This window comes from Manis pentadactyla, chromosome 5 (genome assembly GCF_030020395.1).
Source record: "Manis pentadactyla isolate mManPen7 chromosome 5, mManPen7.hap1, whole genome shotgun sequence".
NCBI classification, from domain to species: Eukaryota; Metazoa; Chordata; class Mammalia; order Pholidota; family Manidae; genus Manis; species Manis pentadactyla.
Genome location: NC_080023.1, coordinates 151,478,368 through 151,488,288, shown reverse-complemented (window position 1 = coordinate 151,488,288; position 9,921 = coordinate 151,478,368). Strand labels below are relative to the sequence as shown.

The 9,921-nt window shown below is 45.0% G+C and overlaps 1 long non-coding RNA gene across 1 annotated transcript; it reads left to right on the top strand.

Annotated features, from left to right (window-relative positions):
* Positions 1–2,834: 2,834 nt before the first annotated feature.
* On the top strand, positions 2,835–8,294 carry LOC130683875 (uncharacterized). Its single transcript, XR_008997914.1, has 3 exons — positions 2,835–2,961; positions 4,363–4,461; positions 5,333–8,294. It is a non-coding gene; the product is annotated as an uncharacterized LOC130683875 (long non-coding RNA).
* The last annotated feature ends 1,627 nt before the right edge of the window (positions 8,295–9,921 follow it).

The following is a 9,921-nucleotide window of genomic DNA, read 5'->3' as shown; positions in this document are numbered from 1 at the left end:
TAGAAACCTAGATCATGTGTTTTACAGCCTCCTTTTTCTAATGTAGGTATGTGAAGCTATAAATTTTCCTTCAAGCACTGCTTTAGTTGCATCCCATAGATTTTCATGTTATAACTTTTTAGTTTCCTAGTCTTATCATCATTCAGTTGGAAGTGATTTCTAATTTTCCCTTTGACCTATGAATAACTTAGAAGTGTTTTGATTAGTTTTCAAATACTTGGCCAAATTTTCAGCTATTGTTATTGATTTTCAATACCATTATAGTCAGAAAATAAATTCTACACTCTATGATTTTGATGATTTGAAACTTCCTGCATCTTTTATATGTCCCATTTTCTTGGCTATTTTGGTAAATGTTCCATGTGTACTTTGAAAAGAATGTGTGTTCTGCTGTTGTTGGATGTAAAATGTTATAATGTTAGTTAGGGCCAGTTAGTTGATAGTCTTGTTCAAATCTTTTATATCTCTACTGTTTTGATGTCTACTTGTTGTATGAACAGCTGGGAGAGGTCTTAAAATTTCCAAATATGATTGTGGACTTGTCTGTTTCTCCCTTTAGTTCTTTCAGTTTCTTTTATTTTTGAATCCCTAAATTGCTAGGCATATATGCATTTAGGATTATTATGTCTTCCTGAGGAATTGGTTCTTTTATCACTACAAAATTGACCTTTTAATTTTCAGTAATGTTCCTTGTCCTGAAGTCTTTCTCTGTTTGTAGAGACAGACACATTTTCCTAAGCTTTCTTTGCTTAGTACTTTCATGATATATCTTTTACTATCCTTTCACTTTTAATCTTTGTATTTATAAGTAAAGTCTTATTTCTTCTAAATGATATGTAGTTGGATCTTGCCTTTTCATTTAATAGTCTGAAAATCTCTCCATCTTAATTGGTGTATTTAGTCCATTTTCATTTAATATAACTATCTACATGGTTGGATTTAAGTCCACCATGGTAATTTTTACTTTCTGTTGGTTTCATCTGCTCTTTCTCTATTCCTCTTTTCATTTTTATTTTGGGTGAATGGGCTTTTTTACTTTTGTTTTGTATTCTGTTCTAGTCTATCTTGTGTGTTGACTTTCCAGTCTCTTTGTGTGTATGTCTTTAACTGTGTCTGTCCAAAGCTCTGCTGGTTTCTCTTCCTTGCAGTTGCTTTCTTCTTCCTAATCTGAGCCTGATTCTTACTCAGCCAACGCCCGGACTCAGAAAATGCTTCCAGAGAAGAAAGCAGCTCCTGATTTCAATTCTTCTTTGAAGGACTCTTCCTTTTCTGTAATTTTAGTTTGTCTTGATTTCTTTGCTTCTACAGCTCTCCAATTATTACTATTATTATTATTTAATTTATCAAATGTACATCACAGTGGTTCAACAATCCCCCTCTCCCTCCCCCTGCCCCTGCCTATTCCTCTCCCCCTTGGTAACCACTAGTCACTTCTCAGTGTCTATGAGTTGAATGGTGTTTTGTTCCTTCTGCTTTGTTTTGTTTTTATATTCCACAAATAAGTGAAATCACATGGTATTTGTTTTTCTCTATCTGGCTTATTTCACTGAGCATAATACCCTCTAGATCCATCCATGTTGTTGCAAATGGCAGGATTTCATTTTTTATGGCTGAATAGTATTCCATTGTGTATATGTACCACTTGTTCTTTATCCATTCATCTATTGATGGACACTTAGGTTGCTTCCATATCTTGGTTACTGCATACAGTGTGATGATAAACATAGGGGTGCATTTATCTTTTCAAATCAGGGTTTTTGTTTTCTTTGGGTAAATTCCTAGGGGTGGAATTACTGGGTCAAATGGTATTTCTATTTTTCATTTTTTGAGGAACCTCCATACTGCTTTCTACAGCAGCTGCACCAATTTGTAGTCCCATCAACAGTGTCAGAGGGTTCCCCTTTCTCCACACCCTCGCCAGCATTTATTTCTTCTCTTTGGGATGTTGGCTGCTCTAACTGGTGTGAGGTCATATCTCACTGTGGTTTTAATTTGCATTTCCCTGATGATTAGTGAAGTGGAGCATCTTTCATGGGCCTGTTAGCCATCTGTATTTCTTTGGAGAAGTGTCTGCTCAGGTCTTCTGCCCATTTTTTGATTGGGTTATTTGTTTTGGGGGTGTTGAGGCATATGAGTTCTTTATATATTTTGGATGTTAACCCCTTATCAGATGAGTCATTTATGAATATATTCTCCCATACTGTAAGATGCCTTTTTGTTCTGCAGATGGTGTCCTTTGCTGTACAGAAGCTTGCTTTTTAGTTTGATGAAGTCCCACTTGTTCATTTTATATTTTGTTTCCCTCCAATTATTTTTTAAAATATTTGTAACATATCTGTTTAGTTTTTCTTAATTAAGAAAAAAATTCTGCAGCAGGGGAATAGCCTGCAACTAACTCACTGCACCCTGCCCAGGAAGATTTCATGTTTCACTCTTCTCACTACCTGCTTGCTACCCCAGCCCCTGTTCTTCCCCAGCCCCATCCCTAACCTCACATTTGATGGACACCTGATCATTTTGTGCCATTGGTATTTTATACATGAGCTACTTGAAGCCTAACTGAGAATCACTTGGTCATTACTGCAGTTCTCTATTTCAGCCTCCATGTGGGGCAAAATGCTTTAGGCCTGAGCTCTAAGTATATCCTATGGCTAGTGTCCGATTCCTCCAGGTATTTGTAGAGTAGCCAGCATAATGCCTGGCATATGGTAGGCATCAACAGGTGTAGGCCAGGGGCAAGGGACTGTTGGCTGAGGGTGGAGGATGAGGGACAGAGGGTTCAGAGGAAGGGGAAGCTCTGTCATTGCTACTGAGCTGGATCTGTTGAATTACAGGGACATTTGGCCTGAATGTTTGGAAAAGGCTCCAGGATGTCCAGATGGTTAGTGATTATAATCTAAGAAAAAGCGTAAAGGAGGATGACGACTCCATAGATGCTTCCCAGGCCTTCACTGAGCTGCAGTGAGTTATCACGGCCCACCTGGTCTCCTCTGGCCCAAGGAAGGGGATGCTGGGCATTTCCCCAAGTCCCAGGCAGCCTTACTTGGAGAGTGCTGGGCACACTCGGTGGGGGGGGTGCTCAGAAGGCCAAAGATTTGGGACCTGCAAGCACATTTGACTCCACAGGTGTCAGCGGTGGCCTAAGAGCTCTGTTCTAGCCCAGCAAAGCTGAAAGACTGAGAAGTACCCAGTGGAAAATATAAAAACCCAAGTCCTTTCCCCAGAACCAGGTTCAGATTTGTTCAGGCTGGTTCCCTGCAGAGGCTAATTCTGTGTGGCCAGAGTTCCCTGGGAGGACAGACACTCACGTTATTTCCCTGTTTCATGGGGAAGGCAGGCTGCTTGCTTTGGAAACCTTCTCTACAGGTTTCTCCTCCATCCGTGTTCCACCCTATTTCTGACCAAGTCTTGGATAATTTTGGATCCTTCAAAAAATATTTATTGAGGTCCTGATGACTGCCAGGCCCTGTGCTAGGTTCTAGAAATCCAGTCAGATATGAGTCCTGCCTTAGGCAACTCACAGTCCATTTGGAGAGATGGATATGCAAACTCGTGACTGCAGTTCTATGTGGTAAGTGGCAGGACTGTTAAGAACAGGGATAGCGTAGAGGAAAAATCTCCTGATTGGGTGGATCAAGTAAAAGGAGGTTTCACAGAATAGATTTTGGAGTTGTGTTTTGAATATAAGTAGGAGTTTTCCAGGCACTTCCAACAGTCCTTGTGGCTCCTATATTCCTGGGAAGGCATAAGTCTTATCTGTTGGGGGGGATATCAAATAAGGCAGAGGCAGGGCTTCCCTAGGAGGGAGAGGATGTTTAAGTATTCCACAGGGGGAGGTCCAGGTAAGGTCAGGATGGGGTGCCAGGTCTCCACGGAGGAGAGCACAGGGTGGTGGGGAAGGCGGCAGGACTTGGTGGGAGCCAGTTTAATCTGGGCTTTGCTAATGTTAATTGAACATGGCTAATTGACCAGGCCTGGGCAATATGGCCTCAAGGGAGGGATGAGAAGCTTGGAAAGGCCCAGGCCCAGGAGGGAGAAACCCCGCCTAGGGCACCTTCTGAAAGAAAGCCCCTCATGGCAGGGGGGAGCGGGATCTCGCTGAGGCCCTGGAGTACCAGCAGCCGGAGCAGGTAGCTCCATGGCGCTCCGAACGGGAAGGAGGACGCCGAGGCTGAGGCGTGGGCCAAGCTGCAGAGGTGCAGGGGGCCCTGCTGTCCCCGTGGGCCGGAGAGCGCTCCCCAGAAGACACTGAGAACAGCTGGCACAAGTGGGAGCCCAAGGGCAAGCAGGTGAGGCTGGGGGTGTAGAGGGGCCCCCAGCACCTCAAGCCTGAGCCCTCACTCTTGCCCTTGACTCCTGCAGGTGAGCCAAGTCCTGGGAGCAGCGTACACGTCCAAGCGGCAGCCTCCAAGTCCCAAACTCCTGTTCACCAATGTGCAGTACGCCTGGGTGAAGTACCAGGTGAGGCGCAGCAGGGCTGTCTCCTCGAGATGCCGGGGCTGCAGGCCGGGGATCCCGCCTCCATCGGTGACCACTCGTGCCCACCTGGCCCTCCAGTGGGGCTGAGGGGAACATCGGGCCTTTCACAGGATTCTGGGCCACAGACAGTTCTGGGATAAAGCTGGTCTGGCTGGTTTGTCTGCCAAGGCCCTGGTTGAGGCCATGGACGTCGGTTTGACCTTGAGGGCAAGCCTCACTGGGCCCTTGTGGGGGGTCATCCGGGTCTGGCGCTCCCACAGCGTCCAAAGCATTGCCTGAGTGTGTGGTTTTGGTTTATCAGTGTGTTTACTGCTCATGTTGCTCCTGTGCAGGTACAGGGTCTCATGGTGCCAGGTAAACGATCAGGAGGAGATGGAGGGCATGGAGGGGGTTTTCCTTGGAAAGAAGGAAATGGAGCCAGGGACTCTGGAAAGGCAGCCTCAAGCCCCATCATGCCTCTTGCTGGGCAGATCCCAGCCGTTCCCTCCTCGAGTGCCATGAGGCACTGTGGGGGCTCCCTCCCTCTGTGTCGGGGTCTCAGCATTAAGTGAGACAGCTCCTCTGTGCCTGCTGGGGAGAGGTCAGAGTGAAGAGGGAGATGCGCCCAGAGCCAGCCTGGCAGGCGGTGAGAGCACGTCTGGGCAGTAGCTGGTACCTGGGCCTCCTCCTAAGACAGGGACAGTCCAGTGCCCACCTCGCAGGCTGCTGCTATACCAAGAGAAGGGCGGGTTTGGTCATCAGTGACAGCCGTGGCCCTCCAGAGACTTCTTCTGCATGGAAGTGTCAGGCCCATCCTCCTGGGGCCTCCCTCTTGGTCCTGCTGCCCCTGCACTCCCCTCTCTGTTCCCCACAGATCGCTCCTCAGATCTACCAAATGCTGCACTTCAATGAACTGGCACCCACCCACCCGCCTGACTTGATGAAGCACAAGGTGCTAAGCAGCAGGGCCGGCTCCTCCACCTGGAGACCCACACCTTCCAGAAGGACCTGGATCCTGATAGGGAGACGGCACCCAGCACCACTGCCAGCACGCCCACTGCCTCCTCCACGTACACCTCATTGTCCCAGTCAGCCCCAGCCTCTGGGTTCCCGGGGTCCAACCTGTCCACCTCCCTGGGGCCGCAGTCCCCCCAGGTGTCCAGGTACATCGTGCAGAGGTCAGCGACCCCCATGCCTGTCAGCTCCTCCCCAAAGCAGCTCTCACGGCCTCTGAAGACCCCTCCTCTGTCCTCCGTGAAGAAGAGCTCCCGCATCAGGTTCTGAGGTGGCCCGTCCTTCTCCCCTGTCCTCCAGCAGGTGCCCAGGCCAGGGGGGCCTGGCTGTCCCTGGCTTACCCCTGCCAGGCCCAGGGATATAGGCCTCCTGGCTGTCTCTGCCCGGCCTGGCTGGTGAAGCTGACCTTCTTCCTCACCAGGGACTTGGAGAAGGAAATAAATGTTCTCAGATGTTGGAGTCCCACAGGCCCTGAGTTGGGCTGTGTGTCCCTTGTGCCCTTAGGTGCCAGGCTATGTCTCTGAGATCGTGTCATACTCCCCCTGTGAGGCCCTGGGCAAGCGCAGGGGGAGAGGCCTGCCCCCAGGAGGCAGGTGCAGCTGTCTGGCAGGGGCTGTGGGTGATGCCGCTGGGTGAGCTGTTTGGCTCTGAAAAGTGGTTCACCCTCAAGGCAAGAGTGAGGCCCAGCAGTCATCTGGAGGTAATAGTGGCTGTTTGTCTCCTACTCCTGCTGTGTGTCTGTCCTCCTCCACCACCAAGTGTTGCAGTCGGGGTCCGTGAAAATGAGAAACTGAGTCAGAATGACGTTTAATGCAGAGGGCTTAGGCTCCCTTGGAGACTAAGCACCAAGCCAGGGCTTCCCTGTGCTTTTATTAAGCTACAGCAAGTAAAAAGACAAGCATCACTTAATGATTATAGGATGAGTTTTTTCATCAAGCTAAATAATTGCAAACTAATCACCTCTTAAAGTTCCTCTTCTGTCTTGTCAAGTCATCCGCCACGTGAGTCTCACGGTGTGCTCCTTATCTGGGTTTACCTCGGAAAGGACAACGGGAACTGTTTGCAGTCCTTGTGTTTTGCACTTTGCATTTTACCTTTTTCTGGCTTTATTGAGATATACTTGACATATAACATTGTATGAGTTTAAGGTATACAGCATGATAATTTGATATATACTGCAAAATGATTACCAAAATAGGATTAGTTAACACCTTGATCACTTTTCATAATTACCATTTCCTTTTTGTGGTGAGAACATTTAAGATTTCAGCAATTTTCATGTACATAATATTGTTAACTATAGTCACCATGCTATACATTATATCTCCCAAACTAATTCATCTTGTAAGTGAAGGTTTGTACCCTTTGACCAATCTCTCTCAATTTCCTCCATTTCCAGTCCCTAGGAACCACCATTCTGTTCTCTGCCTATGAGTTTGGCTTTTGGTGCATTTTATTTTAGGATTGTTATGTTTTCTTGGTTTGGGGTTCACTCAGCTTTTTAAATCTATAGGTTTACATGGTTTGCCAAATTTGGGTAGTTTTCAGCTATTTCTTTAAGTATGTTTTCTATACTACACTCTTTCTCTTCTCCAGGGATTCTAATGACATTAATGTATTTCGGAATTGTCCCACAGGCCCCTGAAGTTCTGTTCACTTTTTCATCTATTGTTTCTTTGTTCAAGTTGTATAATTTTCATTGTTCTATCTTCAAGTTCATTGCTTCTTTCCTGTCATCTCTGTTCTGCCCATGTCCATCCAGTAAGTTTATTTCTGTTACTGTATTTTTTAGTTCTAAGATTTCCATGTGATTTTTCTTTGTATCTTGTTTCTCTGCTTAAGCTTACTATTTTTCTGTTTCAAGAGTGTTTAGTTTCTTGAAGTTTTTCTTTTTGAGATAACTGCTTTAAAATCCTTGTCATATAATCCCAACATCTGTGTTATCTTGATGTTGGCATCTGTTGATTGCCCTTTCTCATTTCAGTTCAGGCTTTTTCTGACTTTCTGTATGACAGTATTTGATTTTACCCTGCACTTTGGGGTATTATGATATGAAATTCTGGCTCTTTTAAAAACCTTCTCTTTTACCAAGCATTCAGCCAGTTTAGCTCGGAATTCACATCTGGCTCACTTCTGTGGTCTGAGTTTGAATGTCAGTTTAGTGTCAAATTCGGTGCTATTTTGGTGTGCCCTGCTTGTGTGTTACTCAAAGGCCAACCTAAACTGTGTAGTATTCCACATTATAGTGTATAGTTCAGTTCTCAAAACTTTCACTATGTTAATTCTGGTGTGTCTGACAAATAGGTCACTTGGTTGTGTGCCCTGGATTTCATACACGAATTGAAAGACTCTCTGCAGCTTCTTCATCTCTGTAACCCTCCCCATACACTTTAGCTGTAAGGGGGTGGGTGATGCCTCTTTGCTACCTTTGATTAGTGCAGGACAAGGATATTGACAGGGCCCTACTCTGCGGTCTTCATAGTATTCCATGCTGTGGAAGAGGAAGAGGGAGAAGAAGTGGTCGCATGCGTACAGGGCAGGGCTAACTGACAGAGCTCATTATCAGTCATCCCTGGTGGAGGGAGAGGGCCATCCACACATTAGTGCACAGCAGAGATGGTGGACAAGCTCTACACCAACGTCTCACCAGAGCGGGGAGAGGGAGCGATGTGGCTTATATCATAGTGTTTGCCCAGAGAAGAGCAAGTATTGTCAAATGGTCTTTCCTTCATTGCTGTCCTTCCCAGTTCTCTGACCCAAGAAAGCAGGCTTTCCTTGAGACTTTGTCTGTGCTTGGTGGTGGTTTTGGGTTCTGACCTCCTTCTAGCACCCAGGCTGGGATATAGGAATAAAAGCCCCTGAGGGCTCCCCACAAGGTCATCCCTTGAGACCTAAGTTGCCTTTCCAGTCCACCTTCTTCGTTCTACTGTCAGAGTGATATGATAGTTGCCTTAATGTATTTTTGTCAAGTATTTTGTTGTAGTAAGTGGAATAGGGTAGAGTCCACTCCCTTCATCTTATCTGGAAATGAAAGCCCCATATAGTTTTCAAATCAACTTTTTCAGGTATAAATTACATGCAAAAAAATGCATCCACTTAAAATGTACATTTCCATGAGTTTTGACAATGGTATACATCCATGTAACCACAATCAAAATATAGAACATTTCCATCACCAAAGGTTCCCTTGTACCCCTTTCAAATCAACCTCCCGATCCCAAGCTTCAGACAAGCACTACTCTGATTTCAGCCACTATGGGTTAGGCTCATCTTTATTCTAGAATTTCACATAAAAGAAAATCACACAGAAAGTATTCTTTGATAAAGAATGCCTTCTTTTACTAAGTATATCTGTGAGGTTCATCCATTGGGTGTATTAGCAATTCATTCCTCTTTATTGCTGGGTAGTAGGATATTTTTGTCTATGCTTTCACTTGGATTGTTGCCATCCTCTGCTTTGCCTGACAAGCCTTCAAGAACGAGTGGGCCACCATAGTAGCTCCTGCCACCACCACTGCTTTGTTTCTCTTCTCAAAGCTCCAGCTCTTTATCCAAGAGAGGAAAAATTTGATGCAGCAGTTAGTACTTATTTCTAGGTATGGATAGGATTTCAGAATAAAAGGATGGTTTCTTCTGGATTTACCTGATCTGCTCCATCACATACTTACTAATCACATGCTCAGACCAAAGTATACGAGAAACAGTTATTTTCTTGCCATGGAATTTTAGGAGTCTGTAACTTTGGTCTTCTAATGCTATCTATCTCCTATGAAGTCATTAATAGGAGTATGAATTTGTTCTTCATTTTATGAGAGAGTAACTAGTGGATCACAGTCCTGTATAACTATCACCACTCCTCCATGCTGAATACCTGGTGGCTTGTGATGAGGTATCTCACTCAACAGTCTTACCACATCCTCAGGTTCTCTAAGGCTTGTCTTCTGTCCAATCCATACACTCATATCCATGGTGGAAGAATTAGTCTGGGCAACTGATTCACTTTGTGATGGCATTTGTCACACTGGTTATGGGAGTTGATCTGACCTTGTAGAGTCTCCCTTGGCTGCTTATATTTATAAAGTGGATACATGACTTCTCGGACTGCTCTCATCACAAAATTCTACTTTCAGATTTGCAAGGAAATGCTAAGTGGTTTTTTTTTTTTTTTGAGAGGGCATCTCTCATATTTATTGATCAAATGGTTGTTAACAACAATAAAATTCTGTATAGGGGAGTCAAAGCTCAATGTACAATCATTAATCCACCCCAAGCCTAATTCTCGTCAGTCTCCAATCTTCTGAGGCATAAGGAACAAGTTCTTACATGGAGAACAAATTCTTACATAGTGAATAAGTTACATGGTGAGCAGTACAAGGGCAGTCATCACAGAAACTTTCGGTTTTGCTCATGCATTATGAACTATAAACAATCAGGTCAAATATAAATATT